Source organism: Neovison vison, chromosome 12, assembly GCF_020171115.1.
Source record: "Neovison vison isolate M4711 chromosome 12, ASM_NN_V1, whole genome shotgun sequence".
Classification (NCBI taxonomy): domain Eukaryota; kingdom Metazoa; phylum Chordata; class Mammalia; order Carnivora; family Mustelidae; genus Neogale; species Neogale vison.
The window spans coordinates 78,648,005-78,674,184 of NC_058102.1; positions in this window are offsets into that span (position 1 = coordinate 78,648,005).

Consider the following 26,180-nt stretch of genomic DNA (forward strand, 5'->3'; position numbering starts at 1 on the left):
ATTCCCATGGTTTCCAAATCTCTGATAAAATACTTGGTCATATATGTTTTCAATTAAAATAACATACTTTTAAAAGTCTGTGTCCAGTAGTTTCATCCCTCCAAGATCTGAAGTCCCTAACTCATCTGTCTCTATTGTTTGTTAATTCTGCTGTGTTGGTTCATGTTGCATTATTCCCTTGTGTGCCCAATTTTTTTAATTGTATGCCAGACATTGTATTTGCAAAATTATTTGTAAAATTAACTGGAGTCTAGAAATTCTATTATCTTTTTCAAAAGAAAATCTGTGTTGTTTCTGTCACCTCTCTGGGAGTCTCACAATCTAGGACCACCTTCCTTTAGGTCAGAAATAAAGAAATATCTCCAGGAAATCCAGTCCCTTTCAGGCTCTTTACTATGCTCTATTTTTACTCCTAGAGTATGACCCAATGAAGTACGAGCCAAAGCCAGAGATTTTCACCAGAGCCCTTTACCTTCTTTCCAGCCCTGAATTCAAATTCATATTTCCTCTTAAAAGCTCATAAGGCCAGCAGACAGGCCCTCAGCTCCTTGTTTCTCCTATCTAGAACCAACAACCCACCCACTTCCAAGGAAAGCAGCCATGAGCAAGGAACTCACTTCCTGAGGTCTCAATTCTTTCAGATTCTAGTCAGATTTAACTCTGCTCTCTTCATGGCTCTCAGACATCTTCACAGAGAACATCGCTGTTGTCCTTTGGAGCTTCTGAGTCCAGCAGAGTAGGGGACAGCTGTCCTGTCGTCCCTTAAGCAGAAAGCATCCTTGTAACATCACTGACAGTAGAAGGTGAGGATGAGATGGCCTTCCTTAATTTGTCTTAACCATGTGAACCTCCTGCTTTCTCTTTGTCTTTAATGGAAGAATTTCCTAAATTATCTCACAACACAATTTATAGTAGTGGAAGCCACCTTGTCTGTTGTTGATGTCCTTTTGGTTCCCTTTCTTACAACACTTCTAACTTTGTAAGCTGTTTATAACAGATTGACTTATAAAATTTGACCCACTAATCCTATTTCTTGAGAAAAAATAATGTGCTTGCTTTGTAATATGTATTGTACCGTTTCATACACAGCTAGAAAATCTACTGAGGTACAAATGCCAAATTCTCAGAGGCCTTAAAAGAGTAACATATTTTTCTCTTCCCTCTTCCACACAAAGGACATCCATACCTTTGTATTGCAAGCTCTAGGCTCTTCTTGGGGTAGAGTTCCAAGTAGCTTAATAAGGTCTTTTTGGTTTGTTTATTTGTTTTTCATTTTTTATTTCAGAAGCTGCCCTACAGAAAGGTCTCACTGAAGCCTTGGTTTGAGAGGTCTGACTTACAGTGGAAAGAAATTATAATTGTCTGAGAGGACAGGAATGGAAGGCAGAAGAAGCAGAAGAGTGAGTAAATGGCAGAAGACAACAACAAGACCGTGTTTGGGATTGCGGGGTTTTGTGTGGGAAATCGTGGATATGATTGAGCACAGTGTTCCAGGAGGACCTGAGATCTTGGAAGAAGCAGAAGGAAGGGGGATGTTGCATATCAGCTGCCACTAATGGGCGGGGCTTCTGAGAACAGATATCACTGCTGCCGTTTGGAGCCAACCAAACTACAAGATAGGGAGGAATAGCTCTCCACATTTGGAGTGTCATGAAAAACAAAGGGACCCAAAGGGATCTGAGGATGACAAGCCCTTTCCCAATTTTCTTGAGCCACATTAGCCCCAGGTCTCTGGTAAAACCAATGAAAGACACAGAAGCTGTTTCAAAAATGACTGAGATTGGATTTCTCATTAACCTTCACAGGTGGGAGCCCTAGCCAAATACCATTTGATTTAGAAAAACAAAGAAATGTGACCTTTCTTGTACTGGAGTGTCATGAAGCAATTCATTTAGGTTAGAATCATAACAGTAAAATATAGAAAACAACCTAAATGTCAGACAACAGGGTGAAGAGCAATCACAGTCTGACACCTCTATGTAATTAGATGAAGTTGTTAAAAACCACAACTACTCAGACTGTTTAACATTATAGGGGATGTTTACACAACACTTTAAATGCAAGGACAGAGGAAAATTGTATCTATATATGATAGCAGTTTTTTAGAAATTGTGTACAAAAACGATGACGTCTGGAAAAGAATAGGAAAAAATAAGAGATTTGATACTTGAGGTGATTCCCTTCAGTTAGTGCTTTTCTTTTCTGTTTCCTTTACTGTTATTTTTCTCTGAACCCAAAGTTAAATGGTTTTTTATTAATACCTGATTGATTTGTTTGCAAAGATTCAGTACAGCTGAATGCTATTATTCAGTTGCTTATGAATCATTAATTTACTCAACAAATGCTTATCGAGCACTCACAAAGGTACCAAACACTATGGAAGCTGGTAGTTTTACAATGGTAAATAAAACTGAACAAATTTCATATGATACAGAAGGAGTATATATAAACAAAGACACAAAATATGTTATTTCAACTTTTTTATTTGAATTTTATTTTTGTTTTTATTTTTATCTTTTTTGTAATTTTATTTTTTTTCAGTGTTCCAAGATTCATTCTTTATGCACGTATTTCAACTTTTAACCTCTGTTCTCTAAATTACTCCTTGATAAGAATGAGTTGTATATAGCCCTCTCGAAGTAACTTGGAATTAATATTCAAGCTGAGATTTGAAGATGGAGCCAGGTGAAAAGAAAAAGAAAGAAACATATTAGAGAGTATTAGGACTTATTTTGGGGCTAGAAGGAGCAGTTAATAGAATGGGACCTGCTTACTGGACAGAACTTCTAGAGTGTGCATTAGGATTTCTCAGATGAAACATTAGTCAAAGTGTAACCTCCATGCCCATATCCTCTCACACAATTTTTAATTTTTTTCCTCTATAAGTTGGTCATTTGAATAGAGTTTAATAATGGGACTCTGGGGGCGCCTGGGTTGTTCAGTGGGTTAAAGCCTCTGCCTTTGGCTCGGGTCATGATCCCAGGGTCCTGGGATCAAGCCCCATGTCAGGCTCTCTGCTCAGCAGGGAGACTGCTTCCCTTCCTCTCTGCCTGCCTCTCTGTCTACTTGTGATCTCTCTCTGTCAAATAAATAAATAAAAATCTTTAAAAAAAATAACGGGACTCTGTGCAGAGACTCATAAAGATGGTATATAGGGAAATCACAGAGATAGTGCCGTGCTCTCACACAAGTAAGGGTCAGGAGCTATAAGTGCACCAAGCCTGAAGGATTAAGGGAAGGAGCAGTTACCAGAACCTGGAAGAAATGTTGTATGAAAAGAACCAGCTGAAAGGGACTATGGCCTTAGGGCCTGGGATCTGGCCAACTTGCTGCAACCTTGGAAGAAGGGATTAATTCTCTTCACCTTACCTTCTTTCTCCCTATTGATCTCCTGTTGGTGTTCCTTATTGGCCAAACCCAAGCTGACGCCAGAAAACAAGAGAGAACCTGTGCAAAGAACAGTGGGGAGAAGGGTAGAGTGTGGATCTGGAAAGGCAAGTGGAAGACAGGCAGCATGGATGGGAAGTTGATCTAACTTGACCACTTAGTTTTGTTGTTTGATAGAGAACCTAGGGTAAGTGGTCCAGCAGCTGTGAAGCCAAGGTCCAGAAAGAGTCATTGTCATTGTACTCATTTCTGGCACATCCAATCCAAGTTCTAACTGGTCCTGAGACGTTTCTGCTTTCAGGGGTAAGAAATCAGAGAAGAGACAGTTGGTGCCATATCTGCTTTTTATATGCTCTGAGCCCCTAGACTGGCTTCTAGTCTATGAACTTACTATTCCATTGGCCCACATGATAGGTTAGAAAGAATTAGGAAACTATCTTTCCAACAAAGGGCTCACTAGGAAACTCTAAATTCCTTTTTAAAGTTTGGGTCAGATATTACTTTAGTTTTCAAAGGCTTCTCAGCAGCTCTTCCGTCATCTAATTATGGGTTTATTTTCCTTCCCTCTTCTCTTACATATATCCTGAAGTGTTTTTATTAGTTCATATCAGGGTACAGAAAAGTTCATTCAACTCTGAATATCAAGTTAAAGACTATATCTGTCCACTTTAAGAACTGATGTGACTTTAATACACTGAAAATGAGTAGAATCTGCAATAAATCCAATCATTGTACCACTTTTGGAAAGGAGCAAGAATGATCCACAATGTTGACAGAAAGAAAGAAAGAAAGAAAGAAAGAAAGAAAGAAGAGAGAGAGGGAGGGAGGGAAGGAGGAAGGAAGGAAGGAAAAGAAAAAAGAGAGAAGTGAAGAAAAGAAAAAAAAAAAAAAAAACCTCTTTCTCCACAACTAAATGTAGGATTTGACTCCTTGAATAGGCTTTTGAGAATTAGTCACTCAGACTGCTTGTTCCTAAATGCAATTTACAAAACATCCACAGAGCCACAATCAAAAAACTAATCCATTCTTATAATGGGCAAGGATTTATTAAATAGGATGCAGAAAGCACGACCACAAAAAAGTGATAAATTTGAATTCCTTAAATAACTTTCATCATCAAAAGAAATGATTAAAAGAGTAGAAAGACAAGTCACAGACTAGGGGGGAAAAATACTGTGATACACAAAGCTGACAAAGGACTTGTATCCAGAATATAAAAAGAACCTCACACACCACTGCGAAGGAGATTAAACAAAAAAAAATTTTAAAGTGGGTACCAGACAGATAGATACTTTGTGCACACACACAGCCCCACACACACCCACACAAATGGCCAATAAACATAAGAGAAGGTGCTAAACAATATTCAACAGGGAAATGTTCCTTAAATGAAATTTAGGAATAGATCACCAATCCTTCTCCAGAATAGTAAACTTGTTTAAAGACTGATAGTACCAAATGCTGGTGAGGATACGAAGCAGGGTGAACTCTTTTATACCACTCATGGGAATGTACACTGGAGCCATCGCTCTGGAAAATTACCTGGCGGTATTTACGAAAACTAACCCTATGCCTGCCCTATGGCCCAGCATTCCCACACCAAAGTATATATGTAAAAGAAATGAGTGCAAAGCTCCGCCAAAAGATGTACTCAAGAATATCCATACCAACTTTATTCACGGTGCTTCCAAACTGGAAACAACCCAAACACCCAACAAGAGAATGGATAAATAAGGTCTGGCATATTCATAATGATGGAATATTAACTCCTCAATAAAACAAACTAAGTTATTACCTGCAACAACGTGGATGAATCTCAGAGACATTATATTGAATGGAAGAAACAAAACACAAAAGAGTACACAGGACAGGGTTCATTTAGGATTCACTTCATGAAGTTGAAGAAGAGGCAAAACTAATCAATGGTGATAGCAACTCAGCCAGTGGTTACCTGTGGGAGAATTACCTGGGAAGAAGCACAGGGAACCTTCTGGCACGCAGGAAATGTTCTCTGTCTTCAAGGTGATCATAATGGGTGAATACGTATGTAAAAATTCACTGAGCTATATACTTACAATCAGTGCACTTTCTGCTTATTGCTATGTATATGGTACGCTTCAGTTTTCAAAAGTAAAAATGATCAGGACCCACTCTCCAAATTTTCCCAATCAGGACAGCCTCGTGTGGGTTTAGCAAAATTAAAATGAATGCACTTTGCAGCTCCCTCGGGTGAAACTCTAACACGACAGACCACCACAAATTCCAAGGGTAATTGAATTGACTCAATATTCTTTCATAATGAAATTCTGCAAGTTTGGATTTAGTTGAGAGCACAGAGAGACTCCAGAGGTGCTGTTAAGAAGGATGGTTGAACAAGCTGTTTCATTCTTTCTCAACTTATTTTTAATGAAATAGGTATTTGAGTACCCATTTTTAAATGAAATAAGTATTTAAATATACCAGTTAGGTAGGTCAATGGAGATCCATTATTGTCAAATATACTAAATCCAGGACTCAACAATGAAAAAGGATGAGAAAAAAAAATTTTTGAAGGTGCTTTGTGCTCATTTGCAGCCCAATTCAATAGCTTTCATGCAGAAACCCAGGGGAGTTTTTATTGAATTCAATCCCTGAATTGTTTCTAGCTAACGGGCTCACTTCTATTTACAGCATTATTTTCTATTAAAGGACAAGCTTGGAAAGTCAAAGAATTTAGAGCTACTGTTTCACTTGAATAATCAACACTTCCTAGGCTTGCTTTTATCATCTCTCATGAAAGGATGGAAATCAAACTGACTGCTTTTTATCAGCTGGCCCAAGACTTTTCAGGAACAGGGATTTACATACCTATATAGAGATGGTAACTATAAAAATGTCATCAGCCATGAAGGGAAGCCAGTTATGATCCTGTGATGGAAACAACTGGAACCAAGGGCCTTTTCACACTGAAAGATGGTAAGAAAGAAGCTCTGTTACAAACCAGGCACTTGTCCATGTGAGCAGATCTCACTTGAAGCTATTTTGACTCTATACCACAACCAAAATATTTGATATGAAGTTACCTTCGAAATTCTGAAATAATTTGGGGTACAGTGAGCAATTCTCAAGGTAAACCACTTCTAGGAACTCGCTGATCTAAGAGGCAACCAACTAATACAGTTTTTTAGAAATCGAAATAAGATTTTGTTAATTCCAGAAACCATAACCTCGATACTAAATTCTCAAGAGAGAAAAATCCTACGCCATTACTTACTTTCAGAGACGGTCATCTAGGTCTTTATACCAAAGCCTTCCTTTTTGTATTTAAGAGAATTACACCATTATAAATTGCAATCTAATCACAGGTTCAAGTGACCTTTCAGAAGTAATATTCAAAAACCCCAAGAGGACATATATCAGGACTTCAAATCCTGTGTTTAAAACATACGATGGCTTTGACATTAGTTAGCTGTCAAGGCGCTGGAACTAAAACTCAGATCTGATCATTCCCAGAATAATACTTTCTCTACTAACTACAAGGACCCTCCCTCCCAACATCTCCACAAATGGCCTTAACATTTTTTCCACGTTAAAGTGTGAAGAAGTATCTGGGATAAAGAATTTATCAAGCTATTGCCCATAGTTATACCTGATCACCCTAAAGAGAACAAATCGTCCTTGAGGTATTGAGGGCTGTTGTCTCCAGAAAGTGGGTGCCTGCCTTTCTACATGGCCAGGCGAGTGGCTGCCATCAGGAAGGTGACCTAGTGGCCAAGAAGTTCCATTGTCTGAGGGAGATAGTATAACCAGATCTTTTTTTTTTTTTTTCCTGAGAATCTAAAAAGAGATACCACCAGGCACCCATGGAAGACACTAGAAGGAAAAGCATCTGGATTACAGTTAATCATGATCTGTGCTCTGAAGCCAGGGTGGCACTGTGGTCCTGAAGGTTCTATGTATGTAAACAGAGAAGAATTTCTGTAAATGGTCACTGAGTCTGTGACAGTAGCTATGTATTTCCACTATTACTACTACCAGTACTACTTGTTCTGATGCTCTTCTGGTGATCTGGGATCACCACCACTTTTTTGGAAAATCTCAGTGGAGAAGCCAGGAACCACATTTTCCGGTATCCCTTCCCTGTATGGTTCCTGGGTTAGCATCTACTAATAAGAGATATTTAAGATACAGATTCGAAAGGTAGAAAAGGAAAAGCCACTATTCTCCAGAGGCAGCTGCAAGCAGATCTGAGCTTCTCTAAGCAGCTTCCAAGGAAGCTTTTAAGAACTCCCTCTTCAATGTTTCAGACTGATAATCTTGCTGGAGGATTCCTTGACCTTTGTTTCCACAATCTTTCTAAACATGGCTTACAACTTTAATTTTCTTATTCGTTGTTTTTGTATTTGAAATACTCCAAGTGGCTTATGTTTCTCTGACTGACCCTTAACATTGCAAAAGTCTGAGATGAACTACCATAATGTTGTAAGATGCTGATGTTACCACCTCCCTTACAAGACAATTATATAATCTAATAACGTTAGTCATGGTAGTTATGTTCTATAAAGTCATCACAAACACTGAATTCGTGACCCAGTAAGTCTGGGTCATAACATTTTCACCAACCAATCAATATACATTACCTTGTTTTGTTTGTGTTTCTGTTTAGAGACACCTTATTTAATTCATATTGTGGCTTAATTAACATTGAACCCCCCAGCTGATAGCACTATAATCCACACCTGAATGAAATTTAACTAACCCACCATTTTCCTCCAGAAGGCACATCATAGCCTTCTGGCACTTAGCAACACCAGATAGCTCTTCAGAACTATACTTGAGGGCCATTTTAAACCACAAAATTACAAAAAAAAAAAAAAAAATGCAAAAAACAGAACAAAGAAAATGTGGCACTAATAGACCACAAAAGGACATTTGTTTCCATAATAAGAGATAGAACAAGAAGGCAGAGCATCACCTTTTGGATCCCAGCTGGGAAACATGCACTTAGGGTGATTCAAATTTTACAGATCTCTCTGCATGTCCACAAATAACCATAAAAGCATCATCAGCAGGGTCGCCTGCGTAGCTCAGTTGGTTAAGCGTCTGACTCGTGATTTTCACTCAGGTCTCCAGGTTGGGCTCCATGTTCAGTTGGGAGTCTGCTTTAGATTCTCTCTCTCTCTGCCCCTCCTCCCCTACCTTTGTCTCAAATAAATAAATAAATCTTCTGAAAAAAATTTTTAAAAATAAAAGCACTGTGAGTATTGATTTGGGGATTACATATACATTTTAAAAAGTAAGTGAATTTGCAAATATGAAATCGGCAAATAGCGAAGATCTATTATATTTGAGAAATTCAGTGTCTCCCCATATTGACACATTTAGTCAGGGACAGAATTAGGAGCAGAATCTCTGCCTCTGCTTCCATCTGATTGTCTGCCTTTCATAATTCAGATATGCACATCTAGATCCTCTCTTCTCTTTTTATTGTATCTTGTAGGACCAAAGAGCAGGACTTAATGTGTTTCTAGCTTAAGACATGAATATATAACTCAAAATTACTCTGAAAAAGAAAAACAGAAAAAAAAGGAAGTCATTCAAGACACACTGACCGGGAAAGCATGTGGAAAACTATCCACAAGGCTACAAGTTTATGAAAACTTTTCCATTATTCAATCAAGAAAATAACAAAGAGGGGTGCCTGGGTGGCTCGGTGGGTTAAGCCTCTGCCTTCGGCTTGGGTCATGATCTCAACGTCCTAGGATTGAGCCCCACATGGGGCTCTCTGCTCAGTGGGGAGCCTGCTTCCCCCTCTCACTCTGCCTGCCTCTCTGCCTGCTTGTGATCTCTCTCTCTGTGTCAAATAAATAAATAAAATATTTAAAAGAAAAGAAAAGAACAAAGAAATCGCAAAGAGTATGAATGAGTAAACCAATCACAGACCCATTTTCTCAAAGTGTCTCGTTTATTCTGAGCCAGTAATAAAAGATATACACGTGAGCCAGTTTTCCTAGCAAAAAGGGAGAGAACAGACCAGAGGTTCCATAAGCCCATCCAGAAAAAAGGCTGGTGGACTATGGTTTCCCTTCACATCACATGTAAAGAATCCATACATTACACACCATACATGTATGCCATGATGCCACATTACCCATTTTTTAGGTATAATGCTTCCCTCTTCCTACAATCAAAATAAAACTTTGTTGTTTTTCATCAACTAATAACATGGTAGTCAACAAAGCATCTATGAATTTATCCTACATACTTCAGAATTTCAGGGAGCTATTTTTAATCTCTTAGGTCAATTGTACCTATGAACTATTTAAAACAGACTATATTCCAACTCCCTGAGACCTGAATACTAAAAGAGATCCTGTCTATCGAGCTAAAAGCATTTAAAACCTGTGAAATGTAATGGGATGAATCTGCCCACAACCAAAAGAAAACCTATATTTATAGCACCTGAATTATTTGGTTGATATACAGTGTGTGCCGTGGTTTATAATTTTTTAAGGCATGTGAACTGGGACACATTAGATATTACAGAAAGAGTGAGTGGATGATTTACAAGACTTCATATCAGGCCTATTGACCTTCTCAATAAGAAAGGTTGGTGGTCGTAACAGCACTGAAAAATGCAGCCCTCGGGAGTCAATTTAATGTAGAATAAACTCTTTAACAACCAGCAAGATAGCCATATCAGCTGCCCCATCTGCAGATTATGCTGCTGTTGTAAAAAGCAATTTTTAATAAAAAATGCATAGGCTTTATTTTTTAAAACATATGCTCCCCCTACCAAACCAGCAGTGTCTCCCACATAAGCACCCTTGTGTTGTAATAGTAATATTAGGCATAAGAGCGACAAAATGGCAGAGCCAGGGCCCTTCCCTTTATAAAAAGAACCCTGGCAGCAATTTGCTCAGCATCCTTCTGAAAATTAATCATGGGTCACGAAACAAAGATGTACCTGTGTACCCTTTGTTCTGGCTAAACACAGTCATCTCATCCTCGATGCAGACAGTCGTAGTGCGTGTACAACCCAATACAATCAATAAATGGACTTAGCAGCTGGTGGTGCTTCATGTTAACACCCTCACACTGAAGTTGATCTTTGAGAACTAGAGTCTCACTTAATTACCAGAGTCATATGTCAAGGGAATTTCCAAAACAGTCAATCTAAACATATCTCGAACACAGTAAATCAAGGTAGGAAAAAAATTCTACAAATGTTCTTCTTTATTAGCACGGATTTTCTGGGAAAGTAGTCACCTGTCCACCATTGGGATGGGAATATAAAAACGGATTGCAACTTGCTTGATTTTTGAAGCTTTTTTTTTTTCACTTTGTATTTTTCCATAGTATTCCATAAGCAGTTAGCTAAAACCACTCCGGGAAAGAAGAAAAAGTCAAGCTCTAAAAATAAAAAAGTGTTGTGTGTCTGGAATCTGATCATATGCAGCAGATGAGTGAGATTGAATCTATAAACAACTAAAGGATGGGGCTGCCAAGTGAAAAACTGACGGATAAAGTAACCAATTACATGTCCGGCAATTAGTTCGGTTGAGTCTTCTGCTTTTGTTAATGGTTTTAATAGGAGAAACAAATCTTATTTTAGTTCCTCAAAGTTGTTCTTTTGCTTGTAAATTCCTGTGTACATACCTCTATCCTAGAATTCATGCAAATGTATAGTTCATCTCTTTGTGTCCCTGTCTCCATATTACATTGTGAGATCTTTGACATCGTGGCCATTTCTTTGCGTACTTCGAACCTCGCATGGCACCTGGCATATGTAGTAGACATTCAATAAACATATTTTGGATTGAATTAACTGTACACACACCTGTCCTTTATATGCTACTGGTTTTATATGGTCAAACTCACTGGTATTCACCAAAAGATTTCTGAAATTCAAGTCTCCTTTTACAAATATCCAATAAGCCAAAAATTAATCAACATCTATTTCTTCAACATATATATATAGAGCTACCACTGTTTGAAGTCACTCAAACCAGTTCTATGGAGGAGAAAAAAGAATCTTAAGATGTCAATGCCTTCGGTAAGGCTTCATTCAGAATCGAGATATAAAGTATAAAATCTGATAAAGTAAAGAATACGAAACACTTAAAGGTCACTCAAGAACACATGACCAAGTACTAGGTGAAGGGTGTAGGCAAGAATCACCTAGGAGCACAAAAGAAACATTTCTGTGATCTGAAGTTTGGATAATTAGAAAAAGCCATACAGCAAGTGGATCTGAGGCAGCTCATAAAGGGGACATTTGCTGAACTTAGTATTTTTTTTAAAAAAAGCCTGGGAAACAGCTGAGTTATTTGAAGGGATTGCATAACCTCTCCCTAACTTCCGTTTCCCCTTCATTGCCATTTCTGATCAGGACGGAAGTGGAATAGTGGCAGAGTAGATGTTCTAAAGAAATAATAAGTCTGGGGCATATGAGTAGAAAATGGGTGCCGTGCTGGTTGGGGGCCATGTCCCTTAACCCCACTCATCAGGGTCAACTATCTGCAATGGCTCTGCCTTCTTGCTGAGTTCCTCAAGGTTGGAAAAGCAGCTGTGCTTAGCAGAGCAGGGCTTCCGTCAGTGTTGTTCTACAGCTCCCTGACAGCTCTTCTAAAGTCTACTTTTCCAGCATGAATTCTAATTACATTCAAGCTTGCAGCAAGGCAAATACCAGTGACTTGAAAAAATAAAATATATCCTAAAAATGTTTGGTTTGGTTTGCAACAATGCAGCCTTGTAGATGCATTTGTAACACTTTGTGTCCAACAATAATGCACAGGAATTTTTCTCTTCTCGGTTCAACTGCCTTAAATCTCAATCTCTCTAAACACACGCACACAGACACATTTCCTGGAGCAGTCATCCAAGGATCTTCAACGAATTATTACGAATCCTTGATGAAACAGTAATATAAAAAAGAGAAGGGAAATTGACTTTATTAAGATGGAAATCTCCAAAATATTTTAATCCCCATGCATATGCACATATACTAATTGATATTTAAATACATGTTTAAGCTTGTTCTTAACTTGGATATTACCCAAGATGACCTGTCTGCCCAGAGAAGCCAGTTGATTTTCATGATGCCAGTTACTAAGCACTGCCTCTGGAAAAGTCTGGCTCTGATCTTACTTGATTATCCAACCCTGGGTTTGAAGGCAAGTTATCGTGAACTAGCGCTTCCTTAGTCTTTCCCCTTGAAGTAGCTCTAATGGCAGAAGGTGAACCCATTCCCAAAGAGGCCTGAGGACACCCATGGCTTTGAAGTCTCCTTTTTCACACTAAAATTTCTCGCTTAATATAAAATCAATGGTGTTGGAAAAGGTCTCACTCAAAATGAGCCAATTTGTGAGGCAATATAAATGGACTTAAGTAAAACTTTAGAAATAAGAAATCTGTGGCCTCTGGAATTGCGAAAGGCCTAAAAGACATTGGGTTTTTCTCAATATTAGGAATGATAAGAAAGACAATAGTTGCCTTTTTTTTTTCTTTCAGAGATGCCACTAGGACAGATGGTGATATTTTTATTAAGCTTTAGATTATTCACACAGAAGATTTCCTTACAAGAACAAACCAAAATAAAAGTCACCTCCCATATTTCTACATATTTGGTGACCTCAGTTACAATCTTTCCATTACCTTGTTTGATATTCAGACTGGGGTGGCCCAAAGAAAAATCGTAAATCCATGAATAATGAATGAGATGAACCTCTGGGGTCCTGGGCCTGAGAATCACTATCCCAATCGGCACTTAAAGAGGTGGAAATACTTAGGTCAGTGCTGGATGGACAAGACACTTTTAGCCAAGAGACTTTTGCCATGCACTCAAGGACATGTGTCTCAGATCCCCCAGCAGATGGGACAGGGATGGCATATAGGGGATCCAGGATCTATTTTACCAGAATAGTTTTAGGATAAACCTTTCTCCAACAGCTTTGACAGTATCTCCAGTCCAGAATTCTCCTATCCTCGGCTCTCCACCCCACCCCCGAACTATGCCTTAAGGACAGAGGAACCCAGACATTTGCAAATTATTCTAAAATTATTAAATTTGATGAACAATAGCTGTTCCTCAACAGTGTCAGAGGTAAAACACATCAGGTATTGATGAAATTCTAGAACCTAGGTGAGGTTCGGTGGGCTAAAGTCCGGAGCCGATGACCAAGAAAGAATTCTTGAGACATCTTTGGTGCAAAATGGTGGTTTATTAAAGCATGGGGACAGGACCCGTGGGCAGGAAGAGCTGCTGCCCCAGGTTGTGAGGGATGGCAGGTTATGTACCCTGCGGTTAGGGGAAGGTGAGGGGAAGGGAGGTTCAGAAGGGCTATTGGGGTAAAGAAGACTATCAGGATATTGAAGTCCTGGTTACTATCAAGCCAAGGCCACTTTCCCTCTAATGAGGCATTAACATAAAGACAATTGGGAGTCTCCTGCTGGAATGTTACATTCCTGCTATCAAGCTTCCTTGTTAATGAGATTTAGGTTTAGAAGAAATTTAACTTTATTTACTTTTCCTTCTACCTCTGCCTCCTTCGGTTTTTTATGGAGGGGAGGGTGACGTTAGGGCTTGAGGAACTGAGTTATGTGTCTTTGGAAATTGGGCTATTGATAAGGTAACTTCTTTGTTGTATATCTCAAGGACATTTGCAAACCAAGGGAGACTCCTGCCTTGCAGGACTGTGATCTCTGCAAGTTAACTATTTATCGTTTTATGGCAGTCAGGGGTGCCTGAGGAATGCTACACATATTACGGAGGGGAGCAGGTGGAGAGGGGGGTGTAAGGCGCCAGCTTTTGCTCTGTCCTCACCTAGCCTCCTACTCCCTCATCAGTATGACCAAATAATTAGCAGGTGTTTTACTGAGGTGTCTAGGTCTTATACTCTGTGTTGCACAATGGCTCATCCATTTTTGTGAGAGCTCCTCTGTGAGTATTTGTAGGTCCTGAAAGAGTGTGTGCAATGAGTCTCCTTGGAGAATGTCATCAGTATGATGCCTTACCTGTGTTCCTGGAGAATTTTGGATGTGCTTGAACCCTTGCCTGCAAAGATTGTATCCCCTGTAAGGCTGTTGAGATGCCCTAACAGATAGCCAGGTAAAGGTATATTGTGTCCCCTCAAAGGTGAAGTCGATCTGTAGCTGAGAGGCTGTTCAAATAGGTACTGAATAGAACATATTAGCCAAATCTACAATAGCAAATATTTTCTAGTTGCTCTTTGGATGGAGCCATCATTTCGATAATACCAAGTGTGGGATCTTAATGGGGTGCCTTGGCATTAAGGTTACAGTAATCCATTGTTGGGTGCCATTCATTCTTTTTTTTTTTTTTAATTTTTTAAATTTATTTTCAGCATAACAGTATTCGTTGTTTTTGCACCACACCCAGTGCTCCATGCAATCTGTGCCCTCTCCAACACCCACCACCTGGCTCCCCCAACCTCCCACCCCTGCCCCTTCAAAACCCTCAGATTGTTTTTCAGAGTCCATAGTCTCTCATGTCAATTATCATATGGTTTCACTTATTTGTGGAGCATAACAAATAGCATGGAGGACAAGGGGTGCCATTCATTCTTACCAGGTTTGAGCCTTGGCCTAATTGGGCTATTAAAGGAGTAGGCAGTAGGAACAATGGCTCCTTTCCTAAGCAGATTTTGAATGATTGGTCTTAATTTCTGTGATTCTTGTTCTAACCTCTATTTTGTTTTAAAGATTTATTTACTTGAGAGGGCGGGGAGGGGCAGAGGCATAGAATCTTCAGAGACGCCCCTATTGAGCACGGAGCCCCACACAGGGCTCAATCCCAAGACCCATGAGATCATGACCTGAACTGAAACCAGTCGGATGCTTAGCTGAGCCACCCAGTTGCCCCTTGTTTCAACCTTTAATGGGTCATATTCAGTATTTTAACAGGGTAAGGAGACCACAGGGGAAGATCTTTTTGTGTATCATTTTGTCAAGCTAATTATCAGGGCTAAAGATAATTTTATTTCAGTTTACTACTCGTTGGATCAAATCATCCATGCCCACCATGGGATATTTTAGAACACCAGGCACTCTGACCATGAGGAATTTAGGAAAGATGACAGTTTCTATAGTTAAGGTGAGGCAATAACTGTTTGCCCTCTATTTTATATTCTGTAATAACCCTATAAATACAGGGGTGCCTTGCTTAAATGTAATGGGACCACTAGGTATAACTAGTTTGAGTCCCAATGTCAATTAAAATAGATCTTAATTTAAAACTTATGTCGCAGGGGTGTGTCCTTAGTTTTTGTTTCCTTCCTTTATAGGAAGTGTTTTAGTTTTGTTTTCTTTCCTTGTGCTAAGTTGGTTTTGTTTTGTTGTTTTGTTTTCCGTGGTTACTGGATAGGCTTTGGGATGTGGGAGGAGCTCTCTGTTCTGCACACATTTACAAGTTTCTTCCTCCAGAGATCCTCGAATCAGTATCATCAGGGTAAGGGGCCTGGAAATTATTGCTTTACTAAATTTAGGGACCCGGAGCTTAAGTTTGGTTTAAATTAACCCCTTATTATGTTGATAAGGTATAGCATTCAATAGAACCCAGAGTCTTTGTCAGCCCATTTTGTGTTTGTTCAAGAGAGCAATGGTCTTTGGGCCCTTTAAAGACTGGGGGTGAAGCACCATAGAACTGCTTCTCATAAGGGTCTGGGTAATAGGTGTATTTCTGTAGAATCCCAAGGATTGCCATCTTTTCTGGTGACAGAGACCTAGGCAGCTGCAGAAGCATTTACAGAGTCCTAATGAGCCACCAGCCTCTTGGAGTGTAGACCTCAACACACCACATGGTAACCACTCTTCCTCACATGAGCGATCACCTGGTGGGCCACATATACTGCCAAGAATGGTCTTTTTCCCCTGAGCAGCCTACAAAACAAAGGCCAGTGCCAATTTGAGACATACACCAACAATCACAGGATAGGTCGTCCCCTGAGTCCAGCATCAGTCACGGCTTAGGCTGAAGTCGAGACACATAATTTAGCCCAAGACCCATACACAGGTCTTGGCCAAAATGCATAGCCCACGGACACTTTAAGGAAGACCCCCATCTTATAACCCTCTCCCTAAGTACGAGTTACAAAACATTTAACTTGGGTCACTGAAATCTGTAACAGGGGACTGGTAGGACGTGGCAAATGTAGCATAAATTCACATAGCTCAAAGCACACACTAGCGAGCAGTTAGGCAGTTGCTGGGTGCACATGCTTGACAACAGGCCACAGGGCCAGTCAGCAAGCTGAAAGCAAGAGACGACCCTCAAGGGGTGGCAGTCACCACCCAGACCATCCTGCTCACAGTACCAGTCATTTTGTGGTGGTTGCAGGACCACAGAAACAATCCCTCTTCCTAGGACTGGTTCTGATGTTGAGATTGTTGATGCAATGCTTGCAAAAAGGTGTGCAAGATTCATTATTTGCATGGTATGGCTTTCTGTGGAGGGCAGGGTAGATACCCAAGCTGGTTGTGACTGGCTTGAGTAAAGGGAGGAGTAACTGATTTTTACCAGGTTTAGAGAACAGGCCAGAGCTTTCCTACTGACCTGCCCACATGTGAGGCAAGAAGAGAAGAAAGGGGCATGAGGTTTGAAAGCCATCGGTGGACAACCATGGACAAAATGGAATCAGACATGATCATTACTATACCTAGTTTAAGAACCATGACTTTAATCGATTTGATGAACTTGAGAAAAAAGACAGAGGATCACAGGGGAAGGGAGGGAAAAATGAAACAAGACGTAACCAGAGAGGGAGACAAACCATAAAAGACTCTTAATCTGAGGGAACAAACTGAGGGTTGCTGGGGGGTAGGGGGGAGATGAGGTAGCTGGTTGATGGGCATTGGGGAAGATATGTGCTATGGTGGGAAAATAATTAAAAAAAAACAAAAGAAAAAAATACTTTCCTTGGTATATTTAATAATAAACAAAACTCTTCTCTCCTTACCTTGAAATGGAAATGCCTAAAGAATCTAGTCTTCATTTCCCTGAATATCCCGAAAGATTTCTATTGTCAGGAGCAGACATTCGACTGTACAGTGCAAAAAATAAATGGTGCGAAAAAAACCGTAAGGCTTCAGCAGAATGCAATTCAGTGATTTAAAATTCCAGTGGTTGATTTATCCTATTCCTATGCTAGAAACAGAGTGTTTCAGCCTTTTTTCCCAATCAAAAATTAATACTTCCTTTTTATTTTGAAAGGAAAGGTTAAAAATCACAAATTTTGTGTGACCCCAGAATCTGGATTCAAAAGACTACAAAAACTTTCAGAGAAATGAAGCACATTGTTGTCATTAAAGCAATTACCTTTCTCAAGGAAACAAAGAAACAACACTCCAAATTAGATACATCAATAAAGATGGATAGTTTGGAAAGAACACAGTCATGTTTTTATGTGGTCACTGACTTCAGCTTAATTGTTTTGTTTTTCCAGCCAACTTAAAAGACTTCTTCACAATCAATGAGATCAACAATGTGGTCAATTCAATTTAGTTATTAAGACAGGCAAAAACAATGGATTGACTATGTTTTCGATCCAGTTGTGTTATGAGAGATATTTCCGTCAGAGAGACATAGCAATAAATTTTCTTTGAGAGGAAATCTGGGTGGGGAAAGAAATGGCAGTGTTGGGCACCTGGGTGGCTCAGTGGGTTAAGCCACTGCCTTCGGCTCAGGTCATGATCTCAGGGTCCTGGGATCGAGGCCCGCATCCGGCTCTCTGCTCAGCAGGGAGCCTGCTTCCTCCTCTATTTCTCTGCCTTCCTCTCTGCCTGCTTGTGATCTCTCTCTGTCAAATAAATAAATAAAATCTTTAAAAAAAAAAGAAAAAAAGAAATGGCAGCGTTAGCTAATAAATGTTTCTTTTCAAACCTGCTAATGCTCTCAGATGATTTATCACTGTTTGAAAGCGTTGGGCTGTTTTCCCAAGAAAAATGCATCATCCCTGAAAATAGTGTAAAAATTTTTTGAAAGTCACACTTATAAAACCTAATACCACCTGAAACTGGCAAACTCCAAGTCATCCAGCCAATTGATACCTAACAGCTTGCACCAACAAGAAAGCCTAAAGGATGTTCTACCCAACCCATTTCGAAAGGTGAGATTTCACCTATCATCTAACTCCAGACGTGGCTTCACATAGCTGTCTCAGAATGGAGCCTAACTGAATGGCCAAAATTAGCAAGACAGGAAACAACATGTGTTGGAGAGGATATGGAGAAAGGGGAACCCTCTTACACTCTTGGTGGGAATGCAAGTTGGTGCAGCCGCTTTGGAGAACAATGTGGAGATTCCTCAAGAAATTAAAAATAGAGCTTCCCTATGACCCTGCAATTGCACTACTGGGTATTTACCCCAAAGATACAGATGTAGTGAAAAGAAGGGCCATCTGTACCCCAATGTTCATAGCAACAATGGCCATGGTCGCCAAACTGTGGAAAGAACCAAGATACCCTTCGATGGATGAATGGATAAGGAAGATGTGGTCCATATACACTATGGAGTATTATGCCTCCATCAGAAAGGATGAATACCCAACTTTTATAGCAACATGGATGGGACTGGAAGAGATTATGCTGAGTGAAATAGGTCAAGCAGAGAGAGTCAATTATCATATGGTTTCACTTATTTGTGGAGCATAACAAATAGCATGGAGGACAAGGGGAGATGGAGAGGAGAAGGGAGTTGAGGGAAATTGGAAGGGGAGGTGAACCATGAGAGACTATGGACTCTGAAAAACAATCTGAGGGTTTTGAAGGGGTGGGGGATAGGAGGTTGGGGGAACCAGGTGGTGGGTATTAAGGAGGGCACGGATTGCATGGAGCACTGGGTGAGGTGCAAAACCAATGAATACTGTTACGCTGAAAAGAAATTTAAAAATTAAAAAAAAAAAAAAAAAGAATGGAGCCTAACTGGTGATGGCTATTTAAATGGTGTTCACAGAAGTCTCCCCAGAGGTGGCATCTGGAGGATTCACTCCTCTATGATGAGGAAAGATGAAAGAAGGACCTTAGGAGACAAGGCACTTGGGAAGACACTATTTTGAGGGCTTTTATATCAACGTCTGTGTGGTTCGCAGAGAGAGAACAGCTCTGATCTACTCAGCCCGGTGGCGTCCAAGCCAGGCCTCGAGGCATGAGGCAGCCCACTGCAGTCGGATAAGCCAACGGAGGGCAGAGGAGTATAAACAGTAAGTCTTTCAAATGAGACAGTACAGCATCCACAGGCAGAGTCGCCATGACTGGCAGCATCAGAGAAAACTTGAACCCCTGAAAGTTCATTGGTATTTCACGGTTTACCCTTACCCTTCTTACCCCAGGTAGAAGTCATCAGAAAATACACTTGGCCTTCCGAATTTTTATAAAGAGGCCACTGGTCCAGGCTGCAAAAGGAGAAGTCCCCCAGCTAATGAGAGAGGAGTGGGGAGAAAGATCTGAAAATCCCTTTCTTGTTTCGTCATAATTATTGAGCACCTACCACGGGAAAAAATGTGAGAGTGGGCTCCATGGGAAATACACAAACAAAATGAGAAATGAGAAATATATCAAGATAAATATTAAACAAAAGATCAAGTAGATCGTGGGAGATAAAAAAAAGTACTGCTCCAGATGGGAACAGTGAAGAGTTGTACCATGCGAATCGTTACTCCATTCGTTACAAATAATGACCCACGGACTCACAGCTCTTTGTTAGTTAATCCTAAGGATTAGAACCTCCTATTATTATCATTCATTTTTGTTGCTCGGACTGTTTCAGTTTGGGTTATTAGGAGCTCTTTCAGGTTGGCTCCCGTGGTCTTTTAACAAAACCACCACCCCCATCTGGTTTTGATCTTTTCCTTATTTTCTGGCACCGCAAGACATCCCAGGCTCAGTTTGTATTTTCCCTGCCTTGCCTTGGAATCAGCCACTGCTCCAAGGAGCCCTGGCCCCTTTTACTGGAGAACCAAGACCTTGAGCTAGACATCAGTTGTTTCTTGATCCTCTCAGCCGATAGAGCTGGGAAATATATGTATGTATTCTCGCCCAGTCCCATACACACATCTATATTTATGTATTTATTTCTCTGGGTGGACATTAAAAACCATGAGTGCATACTGATACCTCTAATTCCAATCCCGCACCCTAAGGTTCATTTGAGCCTTCCAGTTTCTTTATTCAGAACGATTTTCTCCAGTAGAGAGAATCCCATCTTTCATTATCTAATATCTATCTGCTCATTTATTCAGTTCTAGGACGCGCATGAAAGAGTTTCCGAATGCCAGCCCCTCCCCGCTTGTGTCGGGGAACCTCAGAAGAGATTGTAGCCTGCACAGTCCGGCTGTTTGTGCTTTAGCCTCAAGGATTCAGTCCAAGATGCTGTTTACCACAGTAACGAAGGTCAGCTTTTTTCTTTCCCGCCACTCCTCATGGGGGTGTGCTATTCCTTTGTAACCTGGCAGGTTTGTTTGTTAGCATCTGTATTCCATCTTGGGTCCCCCCCCCCCCCCAGATCACGGTTGGTTTTCATCGTTTACTCTTGAGGCGTGTGAAACATTGCTGAGATTCTAAGAATCAGAGCTGTCTAAAAAGACATCCTCAAGAAGTATCCTCTCCCCCCATCCCAACTACCCTCTTCCATTTTTCCCTTCTTTCTCACCCCTTTCCCTCTTGCCCTGTAGGTAACCGGTTTCTTCAGTTTCGGGTTTCTCTTTCCTGACTTTTCTTTGGTAAGTATAAGCAAATACCTATGTATGTCCTTACATCCTCTCTGTCTTACAAGGAAGGCAGCATGCTGTCCATACACTTTTGTGCTTACTTATTTGATTTAACACTAAGTTATGCCACAACCTCTTGCCCAGGTTACACTCCTGGCTGTATCTTCAGTAAAACTGATTCTGGATATGGAGTTTATGGGATTTTCCCCAACTCCTAGTTTCACTGAGAATGTACTTTGTGGGTTTTATCTTTGTATGGTCCTTGTTGCTCTAGGTGGCTTCCAAGGGCTGAAAAAACTTCAGAGCTAAGTTGTTACTATTGTCCCACTGAAAAAGAAATTTATAGTATTTGCATTTGAAAATGTTTCCCTAAAAGACGACTGAAGAGAATGACTTTATAATGGAATTTTAAGCAGATTTCCTTTGTGGAAATGTTTGAAATTGGTGAGGGGGGCAAAAGCCTTTATACAAATAGTACCAGATCATTATTCAGGCATAGTCATTTAATAAGTAGCCTTGAGGCCTACTGTGTGGCAAGCATTGTTCTTGGCACTTGGGATAGTACATCAGTGACAAAAAGAAAGATCCCTGTCCTTATGGAGTGCACATTCTAGAATTCCTTTTGTAGGCAGCATACCATACTAGCAACTTAAAGGATATCAGGTGGGTCAGTAGGTTAAGCATCCACCTTCGGCTTAGGTCATGATCCTGGGGTCCCAGGGTCCATGCCGTGCAGGGAGCCTGCTTCTCCCTCTCACTCTGCTTCTCCCCCTGCTTGTGTTCTCTCTCTCTCTCCCACTTTCTCTCCTCTTAAATAAATAAATAAATCTTTTTAAAAATAAATATTAAATGATAAATTATAAAGAGCTAAAGGACATCAGACACATAAAAAAATAAATAAATATACCTGCCTTACAGAAGTTTACATACTTTGTAGTAGATAATATACACATGTTCTTAAATGGGAGGTAATGTGCACGTTCATGAAAAATACAGAGTGATTTATCCTAAATTCCAAATTATAAACACTAATTTATTTCTAGTTTCTCTTAAATCTTTATGAAGCACCTATGTGGAGGGCACTGCTAGGCACTAGGGATAGAGCAGTGAATGAAATAGAAAGATCATACCTGATTGCATGGAGCTGACAGTTTTGTAGCAAGAGGAAGACCACTGATCAATCAAAAAATTAAAAGTTAAAACATGTTAAATATCAGAGAGTAGTAAGTGCTCCAAAGACAGAGAAGTCAGGAAAGGGAGACAGGGGTGTTAGGAGTTGCACAATTTCAAGAAGCTCATTTCTTGGGGCACAGTTCATTCATAGGGGCAGAGACCTACAAGATGTGAAGACAGACAGACGACTGAGGGGAAGGCACACCAGGCAGAGGGAGTCTGCAGCAGTTGGGAAGGAAGGAAATCACCCAAGTCTTCATTTCCAGGGAAACCTCCCCTCGGGGTACAGCAGCGTGGTGGGGCTTAGAGAGATGACTGGTCTCTGGGATTTGGGGAGACTAGGAAGGGCAATTCTAGGGGAGCAACAATATAACTAGTCATGGAGCACAGGAAGGTCCAAACGAGTCAACCCATCTGGCTGTGGAAGAGTTTGGGTCAAGCCAGAAAAGCCAGTTGGAGATAGCTCTGAAGGCTTTGAGTGTAAACCAAGGGTCAGTTCCTTCTTCTGTGGGCACTGGGGAGACCACAGAAAGAATCCAAAAGTGGGATACACAGTAGTCCATTTAGTTTGACCCCCATTTTATTTTCAGATGAAAAAAGCACATGTATGTACCCACAGAGATAAAAGACTACAAGGAATACACCAAGTGATAACATCAGTTACCTCTGGAAGATAAAATGCTGAAACATTTTTTTCTTTATGGTCCTTTAGATTTCCTGAATTTTCTGAAAACAATAATTATTCCTTTTATAATCTGGAAAAGCAAAACAAAACAAGCCTTGGTATCATTACAAATGAAAGTTAAAATGGGAATGGCCCAAAGGAATGTTTTAGAAAATTTAAAGTGAGCAGTGGATACAGACGGACAAGAGAAGGAAGATGGCTAAGATGGCTACTTGGTGGGAACATGGTTCCAGCCATGAAAAGCAACTCCCTTTTCTTGCAAGGCCAGCCCTCATTCTGTTTGAGAGTTTTAGAGACAGCCATGTGGAAGGTGATATTTCTCAACATTTCACCCAGCTACGGGCAGCCGCCACACTTCCTCCCTCCCACGTGCCGAGGGGGAAACTTCTAAACTGAAAAAAGAAAAAGTCCGAAATCCAAAAGCCATTAAAATACAGCCCATGTGTTTATTTTCTCTACATGTTCGTGTTTCACACCTCACATTCAAATCTAAAAGTGATGAAGAAAGCATTCCTTGAGAAGCGAGGTGGAAGATTCAGTTGATGAAATCCCTTCTCTGGGGTGTCCATGAAGCTGTCATGTAATTCTTCCTCCGTCTAATTCTGGGAAATGAGATGGCACAGGAAAGGATGTCTTTCGTGGGGTCTCTCAGGTATGGAGGGCACTGTATGGCTAAGTCTTCATCCCAAACTGGCAGTATTAGAAGCCTGCCTTCTGCTATGGACTGAATTGTGCCCCACTCAAAACCCTATGCTAAAGCCCTATCCCCCAAAGTGATGGGTATTTGGAGATGGGGGCTCTGGGAGGTCAGTAAGTTTTGATGAATTCATAAGGTTGGGGTCCTGGTTATGGAACCAGTACCCTTATGAGAAGAGACACCAGCAAGCCTGCGTTCAAGTCCCCTTCACCACGTGAGGACACAGTGAGAAGACAGGCATCTGCAAGCCAGGAAGAGGGCTCTCACTGGAACCCGGTGATAATGACGCCCTGGTCTCAGATTTCCAGTCTCCAGAACTATGATAATTCAATTTTTTTTCTTTAAGCCAACTGGTATATGGTATTTTGTTATGGCAGCCCAAGCAGACTTAGCAGACTAAAATGCCTTCCCTCCCTCTGCATTCCTTCTAGAGCCATTGTCCATACTGTTTCTTTGGCTATATCATAGTCTCCCTTATATTCCTAGATATTTTAGAAATGGATCTAGATTTTCTGTTATCTTAGTATTTTGAAGTCAGGAGCTATGTTCTTAAATCTTGCTACCTTTACCAGTAGCCAAAAAAGTGTCATACATTTATTCATCCCTTAGTTAATAAATGTTTATCAAGTAGCCTCCATACACCGACCATGTTTGGAAGCCCTTGGGAATACAGAGATAACAAAAACACTGTCTCTGAGCTCAAGAAGCTCACAGCAGAGCAGCAGAGCAGATGAGACGAGGACATGAAGCTAACAAGGCACTGAGCACAGTTCTCGTGGCAGATGGAGGTGTGTGGGCACACCAAGGAAGGAGTTTTTACCTGGCAGCACAGATAGGCTGAGGAGACTTCTCAGGTGAGGCAGCACTTAAGTAGTAGCTTAGAAAACAGCATTCTACAGATAAGGAGAAGGAAGAGGCTTTCATTCCCGGGACAAGGAACAGCAAGATGGCGGCTATGGGGGATGGGAGGGGAAAGCTGGAGTCTGGCTTAGCACTGTGTGCAGGGTAGAAAAAGAGGGGAAGGGTGCTGCTAGTATGGCGAAATATGACTACACAGGTAGGTTGGGGCCAAATCATGAAGGGTCCTGATTCCTGAATGAGACACAAAGAAGTTTCTGCTGAGTATTTTAGATCTTGGGCTGCTCTCAGGGATTTTTAAGCAGGGAAGTAAGTGATTCTACTTATATTTTGGAAAAGTATGTCTAGAAAAAAAAAAGATAATAGTGGAAGAAGAGATTGCAGATGAAAGGTGAATAGTGAGGAGGTTGTAAAAATCCAACCAAGAGGGAGGAGCAAAGGAAGAAACAGACAGAACAGAGAGGAGGAAATCGTGATGGAACGACCTGAGTTTGGAAACGGTGTTTGTAATTTGAAGTCACCATTGTCTGTGGTTTTCTCTAACACATTCTGTCGCCCTGAACAAGAGTGAGACCAACCAAAAGACAAGAGGTGTGTCCTGAGTACAGGATGAGAAAAGCAGGTGCTTTTGAACGCTGAAGGATCCTTGGACCTGGGATATCAGTGAGTGTATCATGTAGGTAATTTCTCATGGATCCAAATGGGTTCAGGTAGGAGGGAAGACAGACTTCGGGAATAGCAAGAACTTACATCAAATAAGGTTAAAGAACTGGTTGCAAAGAGGAAAAGAAAGCAGAAGTGGGGGGGAGGTGCCAGGGTGGCTCAGTAGGTTAAGCTTCTGCCTTCAGTTTAGGTCATGATCTCAGAGTCCTGGGATCTCACGGTCATATCGGGCTCTCTGCTCAGCGGGGAACCTGCTTCCCCCACCCTCCCACCTGCCTCTCTGCCTACTTGTGATCTCTCTGTCAACTAAATAAAATCTTTAAAAAAAAAAGAAAGAAAGAAATCAGAAAGGGATTTACAGATTGAGGATTTCAAATAATGAGCAGTTTTATATGTGACAAGGCCCCGGATATACCCACTTGTGAGGAAACGAACTCATTAATGTGAGAAAAAGGTGAACCATACACACATATTCTCACATCCATTGCCAGCTACTAACCCAGTCCTCTTCTCCACTTTGTAGGTAAATTTCTAGAAAAAGCAGTCTACAGAGGCTGTCTCTACTTCATCTCCCATGTACTCCATAACCCACTACATACCATCCTTTGTCTCAGCTGTCCATTGAAACTGCCCTTGTTGAGGTCATCAAGGACCTCCACGTTGCTAGAACCAAAGGAGATGTCTCTGAAACACCAGGTGACTCAATCAGTTCCATCAAAGTATATACTATCTATATGCTGATGAATCCCATACTACATCTCTAGTTTAGATCATTTCTTTCAACTCTGGAATTGCCTTTCTTATCAGCCTAGTTGATACCTTCCTTTGGATTATCTCTTAAACTTCTAAACAACCCTCCAGCTCTTTCCCCACCTGAGTCTTCCCTTTCTCAATAAATGGTACCATTGTCCACTCAATTCACAGGCCAGAAACCAATAAGACATTATTTTTTTAATTGCTTCACCTTTCACACCAGTCAGTACTCTGCCAGCTCATAGCTGAAGTGTATGTGGCA